This window comes from Lutra lutra, chromosome 13 (assembly GCF_902655055.1).
Source record: "Lutra lutra chromosome 13, mLutLut1.2, whole genome shotgun sequence".
In the NCBI taxonomy this organism is placed as follows: Eukaryota; Metazoa; Chordata; class Mammalia; order Carnivora; family Mustelidae; genus Lutra; species Lutra lutra.
The window spans coordinates 64,296,134-64,314,327 of NC_062290.1; the positions used below are offsets into that span (position 1 = coordinate 64,296,134).

The following is an 18,194-nucleotide window of genomic DNA, read 5'->3' on the forward strand; positions in this document are numbered from 1 at the left end:
AGCCACCCAGGCGCCCCTACATTTTTTTTTTTTTAAAGCTTAAACTAACAACATCAAAAGGAACTGGTGATTGGTAAAACATTTTGGAAATTGGAAAGTTGTTTCACCCATCACATCTAAGAATAATGCCTTGGAGCATGTGGCTGGCTTAGTCAGTAGAACATAGGACCCTTGATCATGGGGTTGTAAATTCGAGCCCCATGTTGGGTGTAGAGATTACTTAAAAACAAAATCTTCAGCATTTAATAATGATAATGCAGCTAAACTTATATTCACTACTTTTTAAGCTGGTGGCAGATTAAAATAGATTTTATCATTGCTACAGAAGGTGTGACATGCTAGCTAAAAAGGCAAACTAAAAGTTGAGTGGTTTGCTAATGTTTTAAATAGTTTTAGACCACAGTTTGCTCTCTCTTTGGTCTGTAACAATGTCAATTGTTGGTCTCTTGAAATTGGTTAGAGCACTCTGGGTTTTGAAAAACCAGTTCAAGTCTGTCTAAAGCCATCTGAAAGGGGAATTTTCTGAAGCTTTTTCTATTCCCATGATTCTCACAGAATTCTTCAATTCATTCTACTCTAGAAAGTAATGGATCTTCCTTAAAGAAGTGCTAATCCCAAGGTGATCACAAAAGACAGATTTTCCCACCTCTGATCAGGTTTTTTTGTTTTGCTACATTTTTTTTTCAGCATGGTGGTGTTTTATCCCCAGGACATTTCATTTTACACAGAATATTGTACTATCTATAAGAAATACTCTTGGAATTTTTATTTTTCAGGACTCCATTTTGGCATAATATCTTTTGGTCATTACCACACTTAGCTAAGTCATAGTCCACTATCACCAAAGATATCTTAGAATTAAATTCTTGAATTGCGCTCGACCTTTCCAGTTGGCAGACAATTTAAATTAGATAGTATCTGCCATCATCTTAAAACAGATATCGTCTCTTAGGAATGCCATTATTTGTCAAGAAGGAAACTGGGGCAATAGGAGAAGGGTGTGGGTAAAGAAAAAGCACGGTCTTTTTCATCAAAAATCTGTGCATAGTTTTTATTGCTAGAAAGAAAACGTGTATCATGTTTGGTGTATGGGGGTTCACATTAGTATCAGAAGTTTTTATGGGCTCTCTGCTGATTCCTTGATACAACCCAGTATATTGTGCTCTGTTTTCTCAACTGCCTTTGTAAACACCGTCTCCTTAATAGATCATTTTGAAAGAAGCTACCATCCTGCTGCATCCGTTGGTAGCTTTCTTTCAGGTTTCTGACATATCCTTAATCTGATGCTCAGCCTTGTCATTTGGATCAATAGTAAACCAGATAAGATGTCTTCTACTTGCAAGGCTATGGCTATAAAAGGTATTTGAAAAATAAATTCACTTTTTATGTCCATGCCACAAACCTGGGGAGTACTAATTTGTCATTTGTCTCTCCATCTGTCTGTAAACAGTCAGTTAAATTGGTTATTGATGCGAATAAGGTGAATTATACTTGAACAAAGAGTAATATAGAAATAAACTTCATAGTAAATTTCTTAGATTCTGATAAAAAGGTGACATCTTTTTTCTTTTTTTTTTTTTTTTTTCAAAAAAGCTGGCATATCTTAACTTGAATCTCTATTTTAGAATGACTAATTACTTTCACATTGTTTTCTATTACACGTAACCAGTAATGACAATCAATTATAATTATGTTATACATGACAACGCACTTCATATTATTTAACTTTGTAGCCTCTGTAACATAACTGTCCATTTTCTAATTTGTAATGCATCTGTTATTCACTGAGAAGTATTTATCTAATGCTTGCTATGTGTGAGGCACTGCACCAGGCACTGCAGATTCTTTATACAGAAGAAAATGTTAGTGATAATAGATGAGGTTAGAATTACAGCATTTTAGTATTCGAGAGAATCCCAGAAACCATCTCCAAACTTATCATTTTACAGGAAACTAAATCACAGTTTGTGAATCACGGGCAACCAATTATTTAGTGACATTTTTTTCTGCCGTATATGTTATCTGATGATCTTTTAAAAGGAAACCCATAGTTTAATCTTTTCAAATGTGTGTTTTCTCATCTATGAAGCGACAGTAATTCCGGCTTTCACAACAGGGATGTTGTGACTATTAACTAAGGCATGATTATGGAGCATTTCAAAATTTAAGTGCAATCTGAGGATAAGAAACATTCCTGATAGATAAGAGACAGGAAGAGAGTACATCAAAATGTAAACCCTAGTTGGCTCAGGTTTGTGCATTGAGGGCTGGTCATTGTTTACTGCTTTTTTTTCCTTCTATTTGTGACATTTCTTTTTTTTTTTTTTTAAGTAAGTTCTATGCCCAACATGGGGCTCGAACTCACGACCCCGAGGTGAAGAGTCATATGCTCTATGACTCCAGTGAGCCAGCCAGGTGCCCCTATTTTTGAAATTTCTTTAATGAATATGTTATTACTTTTATAATATAAATTAACTTTTTTTCTTTTTTCTTCTCACTTTATATTTTGGCATAATTTCAGATTGACTGAAAAGTTTCAAGAGTGTACCCTTCACCCAAATTCCCCCAAATGTGCACATTTAACCACATGTACTTTATCTTCCCCTCTCCTATATGTGTATGTGTAGATATTGTCTTCTGGACCATCTGAAATAAGTTATAGACATGACGCTCCTTTACCCCCAAATGTTTAGTGTATATTTCCTAAAATCATGGGCATTACATAACCACAGTTCAATTAGCAAAATCAAGCAATTAACATAATAGACTATTATCTAATCCTTACTTAGATTTCCCAATCGTCCCAATAATGTCATCCATGTATAACGCAGGCGCAAGCCTTGGGGCAAGCTATCCTGTCTTCCACTTTGGATTTGTCGGATGTTTCCTCATAATTAGATTCAGATTGTGTCCTTTTGGTAACAATACCACAAGACTGATGTTGTTCTTCTCAGGGCATCATATCGGAAAGCACATGAAGTTCATTTGTCCCACTCCTGGTGATGTTCATGTTGATCACTTGGATAAAGTGGCAAGCTAAGAAGAAGTGGAAGAGATTATGCCAAAATGGTAACAGAGTTTGTGTTAGGCTTAGGGTAATGGAATTGTACGTGATTTTTTTTTTTACTATATTTTCCTAATTTTCAATAATTTTCTAAATTTCTCAATGCATATAAAATATGTATTTCATAATTTTGGAATGGCTTTCTATAATGGATGTTTGTTTATTTCCAAATGATCCACCAAGGGCTTGCAGAAAATACTAAGATGTTGATTTAAGAATTGTGATGTTCAGGGCGCCTGGGTGGCTCAGTGGGTTAAGCCTCTGCCTTCGGCTCAGGTCATGATTTCAGGGTCCTGGGATTGATCCCCACGTTGGGCTCTCTGCGCAACAGGGAGCCTGCTTCCCCCCCTCTCTCTCTGCCTGCCTCTCTGCCTACTTGTGATCTCTGTCAAATGAATAAATAAAATCTTAAAAAAAAAAGAATTGTGATGTTCTTGGAATTGGAAAAACTCAAAAAACTCAAAAACATGGCTGTGGCAAACAGGACACCTGCCTGAGCTCAGATATAAAATGGTACATCTAAAATAACCTTCAATCTCCAAATCTTTCTTCCCTACCCTTACCACAAACTGGGGCACTATTCTTTTTTTTTTTTTTAAGATTTTATTTATTTATTTGACAGACAGAGATCACAGGTAGGCAGCGAGGCAGGCAGAGAGAGAGAGAGGAGGAAGCGGGTTCCCCGCTGAGCGGAGAGCCCGACGTGGGGCTCGATCCCAGGACCCTGGGATCATGACCCGAGCCGAAGGCAGAGGCTTTAACCCACTGAGCCACCCAGGCGCCCCATGGGGCACTATTCTTTACCAGCTCTGTTACCTCTCTCTTAGTTTCGAGGAGAAAAGGTTTAGAATGGTGGAAAAGAGAGAGGTAAGGGGCAGCCCAGAGTTCAGAGATGGATTTGAAGATAGAGGGTGGGTTGTGATATGATTTTTAAGAGATGGCTGGACTTGGGACTAGAAGATACAGGTTTGAATTCAAACATCATCAGCGTGAGGACCCTGGCTACCATTCTAAAAATGAGTAAGAGTTACCAAGTCAGATTACTAGTTAGTGCTTTTAATTAAAACCTTTAATGTGTAGGTTCATTAAGGATTTTGAGCTTAATTGAATTTATTTATACATTTATCTGCACATTTGTCTTTTCCACTGTCTTAAGAAATCCCATTCATTGTGTAGGACTGAAGTAGAAAAGGCAACAGATGGATTCAATCAGTTGTTTGAAACAGTTCCCCCGAAGGCACATATCTTAGCCGAGTAGATGAATTGATTTTTTTAAACTGCATGTTAGAATCAATAAAACTAAGGTACATTCTTGGAAAACTAAAGATAGAGCCTACCACAAGAGCTGGGGTGCTTCAAAGGAACTAGGAGGTAAACAAGATTTGTTGCATTTAGCTTTTGAATTTAATATTAAAATAAGACTTTTTAAGTGACAACCAGCATTGTAACTCAGAAGTCTGGTCAGGATCTGTGAGAAGAACAGCCAGGCAGATTATAATGGACATCAAGCAATGAGAACACGAGAAGCAAACACTCTCTTATTTTTCTATATTTGAAACAAGCATGGCCAAATAGAAGATATTTTGTTTACAGATTACTTACTTGCATGAGAGGAGAACAATAATGGTATCTGAGAAATAAACCAATATTTATTGAGCACTTTCTGTGACCTGGTCCCTATGTTTTGTTTTGTTCTTTTTTACCAATGGGAAATCTGAGGTTTCGAAAAGTAACACGCTCACAGTTAATACAACCAGTGAAGTACCCAGATTTGACCGGTTCCTAATATACTCTCATTTAATTATACCATTCTGCCTCCCATGGGGTAGCGTTTCTGGATTCCCTAAAGCTTCCACTTCAGTAAGCTAGGAAAATTAATTTTTGTATCAGGAAAAAGGAAATCGACTCAAAAATTATTAGCCTGTGGTCAGAAAAAATAGAACTTACTAGAAATGAAGTTATTATTGAGGCAGCTTGAATGAAAAAAAAAACATCGTGTTTTAAAATCGGCTGGAAGAGCCTTTAGATCATAATTCAACCTTCTTATTTTTCATATGGGAGGAAATGGAGTCTAGGAGAAATTTAGTGATTTCCCGTCAGATGGTGAGGGCAATCTGCCTTTCTTAAATCCTTAGGGACTGCTTCAGAAACCCAAAGGGTGAAGTCCAAACAAACCCCTTGGTCTGACACCTTTCATCATCAGCTCACCTGTCTGGCCTCTGCTTCCTGTGTCCCCCTTTATACTCCATCCTCAAGCGTGTGAACTATTGAAAGCTTTGATTCAAGTCACTTTTTCCTCAGCCTCGTTCTGCACGCAGTGCCCTTGCACATTCAGCTTCCTTCCCATTTAAGCTAGCCTAATCGTGTATACACAGCTCAGGTAGCATTTCCTCCAAGAAGCCTTCATTGGCCCCTCAGGGCTGAGTTAGGGGCCTCTCTTCAGCGTTCTTACTCTTGTCTGTCCTTATATGGGACTTACCTCACTTGCCGTATGACAATAGTGAGTAACACGTGTGTCTGGCTTCACTCTCTGCTATGGCCAAAGTGGGGGATGGTGTGGGAATTTCTGCCCCATGCGATAAGTGGATACAAAAGACCTGATACATGCAAGTTAACTAATGTTAGCTTGGAAAGTTCAGTATAGGAGGAGCTTATGGGAACAGATTAGAAGGGGTAGGAGTAAAACCTGAAGTTATTTTTGTATAAGACTACATAAAATTCAGAAAATACTGTCATATCAAGGAAATGGGGAAGGAGAGTGAAATGGAGACACGGAAAAGCACTAAAGTATTGATGATCCTAAGTTAAGATCCCCCTCAACCGCCCTCTCCTTCATGAAGCTTTTCCTGATCTAACCCTTTCCCCTCCACACAAAGAGCTAAAAGTACGTCCTCTTACCAGCCTGTCTCTGTGTTCTGTTTTCCTATCTTTTTTTTTTAAGATTTTATTTATTTATTTGACAGAGAGAGATCACAAGTAGGCATAGAGGCAGGCAGAGAGAGAGGGGGAAGCAGAGCAGAGAGCCCGATGCAGAACTTGATCCCAGGACCCTGAGATCATGACTTGAGCTGAAGGCAGAGGCTTTAACCCACTGAGCCACCCAGGTGCCCCTGTTTTTCTACTTTTTATTGACTTACCGTTCCTTGCTTATACAGTGTTATATTGTATCTGAGTGTACATATGTATTTAATTATTTTTTAAAACTTCCAAAACTCTACCTGAAGCCATAAATCTCTTAGAATAGAGCACGGGCAGTAATTTCTCTGACATTGGCTGTGGCAACATTTTTCTTTTTCTTTTATTTTTTAAAAGATTTTATTTATTTATTTGAGAGAGAGAGAGAGACAGAGATAGGGTGAGAGCATAAGCAGGGAGGAGAGGGAGGAGCAGGGAGCCTGATATGGGGCTCAATCCCAGGAGCCTGGGATCGTGACCTGAACCAAAGGCAGACACTTAACTGACCAAGCCACCCAGGCACCCCAGTAACATTTTTCTAGATATGTTTCCTGAAGCAAGGGAAACAAAAGCAAAAATAAATTATGGGGACTACATCAAAATAAAAAGCTTTTGCACAGTTAAGGCAATCAATAAAACAAAAAGGCAACTTACTGAATGGGAGAAGATATTTGCAAATGATATATCTAATAAGGGGTTAGTATCCAAAATATATAAAGAACTTCTATAACTCAACACCAAAAAAAACAAGTAATCCAGTTAAGACCTGGATATTTTTCCAAAGAAGACATCCAGATGGCCAACAGACACATGAAAAGATGCTCAACATCATGTATCATCAGGGAAATGCAAATCCAAACCACAAGGAGATATCACCTGACACCAAGTGTCCCTTGTTAGATGACTGGATAAAGAAGTGGTGTACTCACACACACACACACACACAGAGGAATCTTATGCAGCCATAAAAAAGGTGAGATCTTGCCATTTGCAACAATGTGGATGGACCTAGAAGGTATTTTGTGAAGTGAGATAAGTCAGACAAAGGAAGACAAACATCATATGACTGCACTTGTATGTGGAATCTAAAAAACAAAAAAAATGAATAAACAAAGAGCAGAATCAAACCTATAAGTAGAGAATAAACTGATGGTTACCAGATCAGGAATGGACAAAGTGGGTGAAGGGGCATGGGAGATCCAGGCTTCCAATTATGGAATGAGTGAGTCATGGGAGTGAAAGGTACAGCATAGGGAATATAGTCAATGGTATTGTGTTTTACATTGTGTATACAATGGTATTGTATGGTGACAGATGGTAGCCACACTTGCGAGCACGGCATAACATACAGAGTTGTTGAATCACTGTGTTGTACACCTGAAACTAATGTAACATTGTGTGCCAACTATGGTTCAAAAAAAATTAAAACTTCTAAACTTCTTATGTAGTGTTGGATATAGAGTATTCATATAGTAAATAACTATTGAATATTGAATAAATGATTGAATTAGGCCAGCACTTCTCAATATTGACATTATTTTTAATCACCTGCAAAGTATTTAAGAAATATTAATTCCAAAGTCCCAGAAATTCTGATTGCATTGATCTGGGATAGACCAGAGTTTTGTTTTCATATGGGTTTTTCTATTGTTTGTTGTTTAAGCTTCTCAGAGTTGAAAACTCCATATTAAGTTCTTTTTTTAAGCAATGGTTCTCAAAGTATAGAATTCTAGAATAGCAGCACCAACATCTCCCAGAAACTTGTTTGAAATGCAAGTTTTTAGACTCCACACCAGACCTAGTAAATGAAAATCTCTGAGGGAAAGCCTTAACAAGTTTTTTAAGTTCTCCAGATGATCCCAGTACATGCTAGAGTTTAAAAACTACTGATTTAAGAAAAAATTAATGTTTTCCTATAAACATAAACATTCATATCAACTATGGGAAACAATGCATTTTTTAAAAATTTTTAAGAGATTTTATTCATTTCACACACACACACACACACACACACACACAGAACCCATGCACACAAGCAGGAGGAGTGGCAGAGAGGGAGAGGGGGAGAAACAGGCTCCCTGTTGAGCAAGGAAGTCAATGTGGGGCTTGATCCCAGGACCCTGGGATCATGACCTGAGCTGACACAGACTCTTAACCAACTGAGCCACCCAGGCGCCCCCAACATGCATTTTATAATCATCCCAAAAAGTTGTGCCAATTTAAAACACCACTCTAAATACACAGAATGGTCTCTCACAAGTACAACAGAATTCTACTGGTGGACATACACATCACAACATCTTATAACTTTTTAAAAATATTTATTTTTTGTATGAAATGTTCTCTACTGAAGGGACTAAATTTTGTATTAATCTAAAAACAATACACTCTAACAGACAGAGAGAAAAAGTACATGATGAATACAGCACTGGGTAAGGAAGCCCCCAAAGTCAAGGACACCTTTACATCATTTCTTCTCTTAGAGAATCTAAGTGTACATTTCTCCCTGTGTGGGGGGTTGGGGGGGGGGTGTTGTTTTGACAGTAACGTTTCTCTTTCTGTTATGCTGTTTGACTGTGTGCCACTTCATAGCTCTGTCTATTCCTATGGAAACCAAGTTGGTAGGAGCCAAGGCTTGGAGGAGGCACTGGGGAGAAATATTAGAAGAGTTCAGCCACAGAACAACTAGAGATGTTGCCTTTCCTTCAGTCAAATCCTCTTTGAGAGCCAGAATCTGTTTCAAGCCAAGGAGATGTTCTTGGCTGATGTATTGTCTAGCTGCTCTGCCAGATGGATGAACATCTTAAACTGGAAAAACAACAAATAGAGCTCCTATTCTGTCTTTGAAGTGCCATTCTTAGCCTTTGCTTAGCAAATTCTCAAATAGCTTTTAAAAAATCTTTTAAAGATAGGCTGAAGGTGGCAGGTTAATGATGTGGTGACCATTGTAGTTTTGAGTAATTAGAAATGAGAAATTTAGCTCTGAAGCAAGGTGTTTAGACTGGGCTATCAGGAATTTATGGAAAGAGGGAGAATACCTGAAAAACTGGGGAAAACAGTGCAGATTTAATTTCAGTTCTAAAGCCCAGTGAATTCATGTAATTTGAAAATGTGGTTTTTGTAACCATTTCCTTTCTTATAGAGTCACATTAAACAAAAGACCAAGAAACCAGAGTACAATAAGACACCCAAATCAACTGAAATGAGGAAATGAGCCAAGCATACAAGAATATATGTCCCTAATGAGGAAGAGCCATTCTTTTCCAATCCACTTACACTCTGTATTGGATGTAATAGTGGTAGGTCATGGTCTAGGAAAAAGAACGGTACTAGATTGCATTGTACTGAGCTATCTATATGAATATTTAAATTATGTTTATATTTCATTAGGATGTAGAGGTTCATTGTTTCAATTTAATGTGGTTTTGTTTATACCAGGATTAGCTATTAATATAGATGATTCATAACCCTGTGTCTTGAATCTAGCCATCTCCTTCAGTCTTCAGATCCATGTGGATTCTTTTCATTTTTTACTATTTTTGCTAGACATCTCTATATTGATATTCCTCAGAATTCCCAAACTCCTCATGTTAAAAAAAAAATAGAACTCAAATTCTTCATTCCTAACCCCATTTTCTTTCCATCTTTTCCGTTGTTGACACCACTGTCCATCTTGTACCCATGCAGGAGTCCTCTCATGTTTTCACTAATCACTAAGACTTGTCCCCCTCAAATTGAGGCTCCATGGCCTCCAGGGCATTTTTTTAAAAAAACACAAATCCTCTCATGTCATTTCCTTCTTAAACTCCTCATCGACTCCCTCTTACCTACATAATCAATTTTAGACTTACTGTAATACTGTATTAGACTTTTTGTTTTCTGTGCCCTGCCCAACTTTCTAATCATGTTATACCTTATGTCATATTACATTAATAGAAAATTATTTTCAGGGTCTGAAATTTTATTTTACCCTACAAACAAGGTAAGAAGTTGACCTATTACCATATCATGGATGCTGACAATAGACAGACTCCAGGGCCGGAGACAAAGAAGTTTACTATTCACAGTACAACAAAAAACATCAGCACCTATATGTTTGCATTGATTTCCCTTGCCCCGAAGAATAATGAAGGAGTTTCAGAAGGCCCAGTTGAATGATGTATACATGGTAGGTTTCCATCAGAACTGAGGAATCTACTGCTTTATAATAAGCAATAACTAAGCATGGAGGTAAAAAGTGACTTCATCTGTCCAGTTGATTGCTGCTAACACATCCCTGAGAATGGTCAGGACTTTGCATTTTTGGCATTAGAACGTGCAGAGATGAGGGCACCTGGATGGCTCAGTCAGTTAAGCATCTGACTCTTGTTTTTGGCTCGGGTCATGATCTCAGGGTCATGAAATTGAACTCTGAACCTGGCTGCACACTCAGCATGAAGTCTGCTTTGGGACTTTTCTCCCTTCCTTTGCCCCTCGTCCCCACTTACTCTCTCTCTCTCTGTCTTCCCACCCCCAACTTCACAACTCAAATAAAAAAATAAATATTAAAAACAAAACAAAACCCAACATGCAGAGATGACTAGGGTCCATGGTAAATTGCCTCTCCCAACAATCCATCACTTAGTCCTACATGTTCTTGACATGAGCATGCTATTCCATCCGCTACTCTGATTAATCTGACCAGCAGAGGCTGAAAACAAATCTGTTTAATATGTCTCCTATGACATTTAATTAATAGGACTCAAAGCAACAGGATGAGAACAACCCACAATATTGATTCAACTATGGCCCTCAGTGTCTTGGATTAAGTCAACTGTTAATAAGTACCAGGGGAAAGAGTAGGTCTTGTTTTATACAACCAGGATGCACTCTAAGATGAGTCTATTATCTATTATGACTTATGCAAGGGAGTTTGATTGACCTGCTGATCTTTGCTGGGATTACCAGTAATTACAGGAAGCACTAGATGGACTAATGGAAGCATATTTCATGGTCCTCTCTGCCCCATACAAACATATAACCTGAAAATTTGCTGTTAAATTTGGTTTGCTGTTAACTTCACCATTAAATTTGATTTACTGTTAAACTTGTGTCCCCATAACATTAATTTGGCTATGCCACATGGGCAATATCACCAAGTAGTTACAGCTTGATTGTCATGCATGGCATAACCCAAAGCTTCTCACACATCAGGAGAGACATATGAATTTGTATCCATTAGGTTAAAGTAAGGTTGAGCCCATTCCTGTGTTTCTACATGTACAAGGGGATCCACATTCAGGAGCTGCCATTGATGGTGTCAAGCACAGCAGAAGATTTTAGGACCATCCATGTCCACCTGAACCTTTCTGTTTAATAGCATGTTAGTGGCAATGGCAGACACAAGAAACAGATCATAATGCTAGCCTCAACTGCTCTTTCATTCAGGCAGCAAACAATATCCAGGATGCAATGCTGGATCCAGAGGACAGAGAGAACATGAGTTATTTTCTCTATCCTTGTACCTCTCAAGATCTAAGATATTCCCTTCCCAGGTGCTGAAGTGTATCCCATCCAAATGACTATAACTCTTCACCTTTTCTCCCGTCATCTACTACTTGTACCCATACCCTTCATCTAGAAGGGTAGGTGCATATGGAACAAACTTACAGAGACTCATTATATCCCCCACTTTGGCCCATGTGGACACTGTAGGAAGATGTCGTAAACAGTGTACTCAATCAGGTGGTCATTATGAATGTTTCTGATCTAGGACCATGTCCATCTAACAAATCCAGGTGATTGAACCAAAATAAAATTTGAATCTCTAAGCCCCCTTTTGTCTGGGCTGCCATCCAGGGGCTGTACCAACCAGGCCAGCCTGGGATAGTTCTTAGGGGAAAGGAATAAGCATCATAACCAGGAATGGGCATGGAAAAATCCCAAATTTTCAAAATAGGTATGTATAATCCTCACTCCTTTTGTTCTGATTATTTATCAGGAGGCTTCCCTGAGGATATGAAGTCTTTCTAGGGGTGGTAACATTCAGTAGCCAAACTGCCTCTCTTAGTTGTGTGGACCAGGAGGAGGTAACTGAGGTAGAACCAGAAATCTTTTTTCTTTTTTTTTTTTTTTTTTAAGATTTTATTTATTTATTTGACAGAGAGAGACATAGCGAGAGAGGGAACACAAGGAGGAGGACTTCTAGGACCCTGGGATCATGACCTGACCCAAAGGCAGACACTTAACGACTGAGTCACCCAGGCACCCCCAGGAATCTTTTTTATTTTACTTCAGAGGAAGCCATATCCACTCTCAACAATTTCAGATTCTTAAGGGTGGTAGAGAGCATAGAATGCCAGTCAAATACCTTAACCATTGGCCCATTGTTCGGTGGTCTTTGTGACAAAAGGTACACCATAATCAGACTAATACAGTCAGATGGTCTAGAAACCCCACAACGTGAAATGATTTCAATTCAGTGGTCTCAGTGCTATGGCTGGTGTGGGCTAATCAGGCTGGAGCAACAATATTGTAACCTGAAAAATGTTGGCCATGGCGAGGCATGAGGTGGCCTTGACAAGGAGTTGTCAAAAGTCCTTGCAAGGAATGGGCAGGAGCTCTGTTAATGTGGCCTCCTTCTCACATACACACAAAACAGGCTTACATAGAAGAATCACAAGTTTGGCATGCAGTGGTAGCTTCTACATCAAACACATACCTTTTACTTTATGCCTCATCTATGATGATGGATTCATTGCTATGTTTAGTGCAGTGATGGATCCAGGTGGTACATGGCCAGTGACCTGGGCAATGCAGGCTTATTCAGCAACCTGATTCCAGTTGGTCTTATAAGAGAATGAGCCCTTACTGTGGGCATCTACATGAGAGACTCAGGCTGTTTAATGGCAGCTGCAATTGTTTCTGTAATTTGTAACCACAAAGAGGAGTATCTTTAATATTCCGCCATATATAGTCTTCCAAGTGGCAGACCAGATGACTAGAGCATTGACAACAACCCAAGAGGTAATAAAAACATACCCCATCCTTAAGAGTATTGTCTAAGGTAAGGATGATGGCTTCATTTCAGCCCACTGGCCTGACTCGCCCTTACCAGTCAGTCTTCCCAAGTTGTCATTGAGGTTGGGCTGCCTCCTAGTGGAGACCATCAGGTTTTAACTTGGCCAAATTATCAGTAAACCAGGCCAAGACAGAGCATCAAGGGCACCATTAAGCCAGGAGCTTTGCTTCAGACAGTGACCACCTCTATACCCAGTGCTCTGTCCTCATTGCCAGACAAATAAGGCTACAGCAGGGATCAGGTGCAAGATGCACTTGGCTCTGTGCTATTAGGCAAGTCTTTGCATTTGCTTTCACTTTTGAGCAGCTGCTCATTCCTTGTTGCTCTCACCATTAGTTTCCACTTTGGTTCCTTGTCTCAGCAGCCACACCCATACTGCCTTCAGCAAGCCCTCCCGTGGTCATGTTAACATCCCCTCCTCTGCCTGCCCACAGGAAGGTGAGCAGAGACCAAGGCACCATTTAGGCACCTGGTTTTAGTTCTACTTGCCACCATTTAGATTCTTTAACAGATAGAACTGTGGGATCCCTCTCTCTTTTTTTTTTAATAATTTTTTAATTTTTTTTATAAACATAGAATGTATTATTAGCCCCAGGGATACAGGTCTGTGAATCACCAGGTTTACACACTTCATAGCTCTCACCATAGCTCATACCTTCCCCAATGTCCATAACCCTACCACCCTTTCCCTACCCTCTCCCCTTCGCCAACCCTCAGTTCGTTTTGTGAGATTAAGAGTCTCTTATGGTTTGTCTCCCTCCCGATCCCATCTTGTTTCATTTATTCTTTTCCTACCCCCAAACCCCCCATATTGCATCTCCAGACAGTGGGATCTCTTACCTCCCCCACCTTGCCCACCACTTGAGCACCATCTCAGAGACTCTTCTTGTCCCTGAACTTGGCCTGCCGGGCCCTTGTCCTGACTCTTTGAGGAAACTATGTCTTTGTCAGAAACCCTTCCTCATTGCCTGTACTGTTAGGGCTTGGATTTAATTTTACCCTACATTTTCTTTAACGCATACTAACTTACTACAAGACAATGAATTGCCCATGGGTACCAGCAGAAGACTCAAACCTACCAAAAGAGAGCAAAAAAGCTTTATTACTTACTGATGGCGAAGTAACATGAGCATTTGCATGCTTGCATCAGTTTCCCTTGCCCCCAAGATCTGTGGGAGCAACGCAGAGGACCTGGGTAGACACTGGGTACACGATGGGTTTGCATGACATCTGAGAAATACTGAGTTTTGGGAATCCCCTGACCTGATGTCCTGGATGACATTAATGTCCTTCAAGATTGCTGGCTGCAAACCCAACTCTGAAAAATGGCTTAAGAGGAGTCAAGGCTTTGCATTCTTGGCATACCCAGTAAACACATGCAGGGACACTCAGGGCCCATGGCAGATTGCTGTTCCCAGCACTCCTGTGCTATTTCCAAGACTCATTTGTGTCTGCAACCATTACAGGAAAATTTGATATAATGAGATCACTAATATTTGTGACCTAAATGCTTCCTAGGGATAGTGAGTCTTTTAAAAAAAATTAATATTGCAAATGCCTTGAGTGTTTATAAATATATAATTATAGAAATATTAGAATTAATAATAAATCATGTTTCTGTATTTCCATTTCAGTTATAAATAATATATCTTTGGGTACATAATGTGATTAGGATTTGGAATGAGATAGGACAGAATGCCTACCTTACATTCATATGTGCTCTTTTATATATATATATATATATATATATACACACACACACACACACACACACATATAGATGTATATATATATTTATAATGTATTATAGTATAGTATATACTATAGTGTAGTATAGTCCAATCTCAACTGTTTACTATATGTGTATATATACATATGTATATATTTTTTATAGTGTTTCCAAGACAAAGTTATATACAAACTTATAAGTGAACCAAAAATGTAGTGAACATTTGTAAATATAGTCCAACAGTTGCTTTCTCCTCAAGTACACTGAGAGTAAATATAAGTGATGAGGACACAGAACAAGAATGCAAAGATCTTAGTTGGGAAACATGTAGGTCCCAAAGTATGATATTGGGTTGGGGAAATCTTTGTTCTCTTTTGTGTTTCAGTAGGGAGAAGGGCTGCTTCAGGCAGGGTTAGCCAAGTCTTAAGCTTTGGAGTCTGTTCAAGTAATTGTTTCAGCTGAAGAGGAACCACATAGCAAAGGTCCCAAGAAGCCGGGTACAGAAAATACAGTAGCTGTTTGGAGAAAAAATGTAAAGGTGGAGATTCAGAATGTTTTGAAGGTCAGCTGTCAGTAGTCTAGAAGTTCGTGATTAAAGCACTTAAACCAGGAACAGAGAGCAGTCTTGTCAAATATGATTTCAGATACTTCCGGTTCAGGAAGACACTCCCTTTTTCCCACTAAGCAAGTGAAAAGTGGTCGTATTCACACTAAAGCCATGAAAATACTTAGAATGGGGGGGGGTATTCTTTACCTTAATATGAGGCTGTTGCTTTAGAGGAAGCTCTTTGTCTAGAGAAGTGGCAGGGGCAGGATAGAGATCAAGCCTCAGGACAAGGAAGACATCCCTCAGATTACTGGAGACAGGGCTAGAGTGAGCATTGTAAAGAGCAGATTCTTAGTGGGCCAGGAGTGGATGTGCAGCTGGGTGGGTGAGCAAGGAGAGAGAGGGAGAGGGAAAAAGAAAAAAAATGAAAACAACAACAAACAATCTTCACTTTAAAATAAGCCTGCAAACAAAAATTCTGAAATAGATGAAGAACTCTAATGCTAAGAAAGCTAGCAATATCATTATTCAGATCATGAATGCATTCCCCATTGAAGACCATAAACAAAGCAAAAGACAAGCCACACAAAGAGAGAAGATATTTGCAAACCAACCAAGAATTAGTATCCAGAATATGTAAATAACTCCTACAGATCATTAAGGAAAACAAATAGCTAAATTGGGAAGTGAGTAAACAACACAAAAAGGCTATTCACAGAAGAAGCAAATGGCCAATAAACATATAAAAACATTCCATCTCAATCAGGGAAATGAAAATTAAATCCACGGTAAAAAGCAATTATGTGTCCATTTTATTGGCAAAAGGTAGCAAATATGACAAGTGTGGTGTGGATGTGAAGAAGCAAGAATTCTTGTATGTTACTGGTGGGAATATAAATCGGAGTAGGAACTTTAAAGAGCAATTTCAGGGGCACCTGGGTGGCTCAGTTGGTTAAGTGACTGCCTTCAGCCCAGGTCATGATCCTGGCGTCCTGGGATCAAGCCCTGTATTGGGCTCCCTGCTCAGCAGGGAGTCTGCTTCTCCCTCAGACCCTTTCCCCTCTCATGCTCTCTCTCTCAAGTAAATAAATAAAATCTTTTTTTAAAAATTAAGAGCAATTTCAACCCAGCAATTACAGAAATTCTTGCACATTTTACCAGGAGACATGTACAAGAAAATTTACTACAGTACTGTCTGGAATGGTGAAAAATGGGAAACATGCTAAATATTCCTTTAAAGAATAAAGACATAGTTATTATCATATGACAAAATACTTTCTCCGTGGAAAATGTGTGAATCAGAGCAACTTGGATAAATCCCAAAAATGCTGCTTTTGAGTAAAAGATGACAAGTGACTCATACATTACTATTTATATAAAGAATGAAAACATGTAAAGCGATACTGTGTAGCTTATGGATACATATATGTATAAGAAGCAAGAGTATTAATGCATTCATTGAAATGATAAACACCTTTTTGAGGATAGTAGTCTCTAGAAAAGGAGAAAAGGTAGTGGAATTGGAGATGAGCACAAAGGGAGTATCAACCGTATCTGTTATATTTTATTTCTTAAAAATAAAAAATCTAAAGGAAAATATCAAGGTATTTCACTCAAAACTCCTAAATTATTGTTATTAAGATTAACTGACTATATGCTTTTTCTTTAAAAAGTCCATTTGAGAGAACTGGACAGACAAAAAAAAAAAAATGTAAGATTAAAAGTAGCATTTTGGATTGATATGTTTCCCAGACTCCTTTCCAGTGCTGTTCTCTGGGTCAGAAAACTTTTTCATCCCCTTTTACCCTTTTAGATATTATAGTCCTTTTCATGCATTTAGGGGAAATCTAAATGTTATAATAATTTTCATTACAGACAAAAGAAGCTCTTGTTAATTACGGGAAGATTAAGATGAGGGTTATGGCTACCTAACAAAAGAAAACATCTTATTCAATGTTTCAGAGACATTAGCAAATGTTTTCTCATTTCAGTGGCATAACAGACCTGGCCACATTAAGGTTAATGTCCTTTTAGTGACTAAATCAGGTCTTTTCTATAACTTCAGCTCTCTTACTTGTGCTCTCTACCACCAATTTTCTTTTTCTTTCTATAGATTTTTGAAAGTGGTGACAGGTACGTAGGTAACCAATGTGTAGAGCTGGTTTGGTGAATCTTCATCCTTGTTACGTTTTCTGGACAACTGCACACAGATATGGTATGGAACATTCCTTATTCCTTTGGCCCAGAGAGCTTTGTTGACCCTGGTGTCAATGCATACATCTGGAGTTCCCATCTCCTTCAAGGCAAATTTCCGGATCTCTGAGTGCCCAAAGGGCATGCTTCTTGAAACCCACTCCACGGATGCACTTGTAAATGTTGATGGTGTGTTCTCTGGTCACTACCTCGCTAATGGCAGAATGGCCCTTCTTCTTCTCACCAGCCTTTTTTGTGGGAACCATTCTGCTGGGCCCTGGTTGGAAAAGTACCACCCGTTTTCTTAAGAATATATACCCCTTTAGGGCCCCTGGATGGCTCAGTCAGTTAAGCATCTGCCTTGGACTCAGGTCATGATCCTGGGGTCCTGGGATCGAGCCTTGAGTGGAGCTCCCTGCTCAACACGAGGTCTGCTTCTCCCTCTCCATCTACTCCTCCCCCCAATTCATGCTGTCTCTTTCTCTCTCTCAAATAAATAAGATCTTAAAAAAGATAAAGTATATATACTCTCTTCATCTTTTATCTCATTCACTCTTACACTGTTTCCTACTCAGTCAGAAGTTATAAAAGCAGATCCTGAAACAGTGTTCACCTCAGGATCAGGTTCTGTATGTCCCTGAGAGAT

General features: G+C 39.0%; 1 protein-coding gene and 1 pseudogene across 4 annotated transcripts in view; one reads left to right on the forward strand and one right to left on the reverse strand.

The window, feature by feature from the left end:
• The window catches only part of INVS (inversin), a 174,632-nt gene that overhangs the window by 57,367 nt on the left and 99,071 nt on the right, over window positions 1-18,194 (forward strand). The window lies entirely within an intron of this gene.
• LOC125083103 (60S ribosomal protein L31-like) lies at window positions 17,463-17,814 on the reverse strand (annotated as a pseudogene).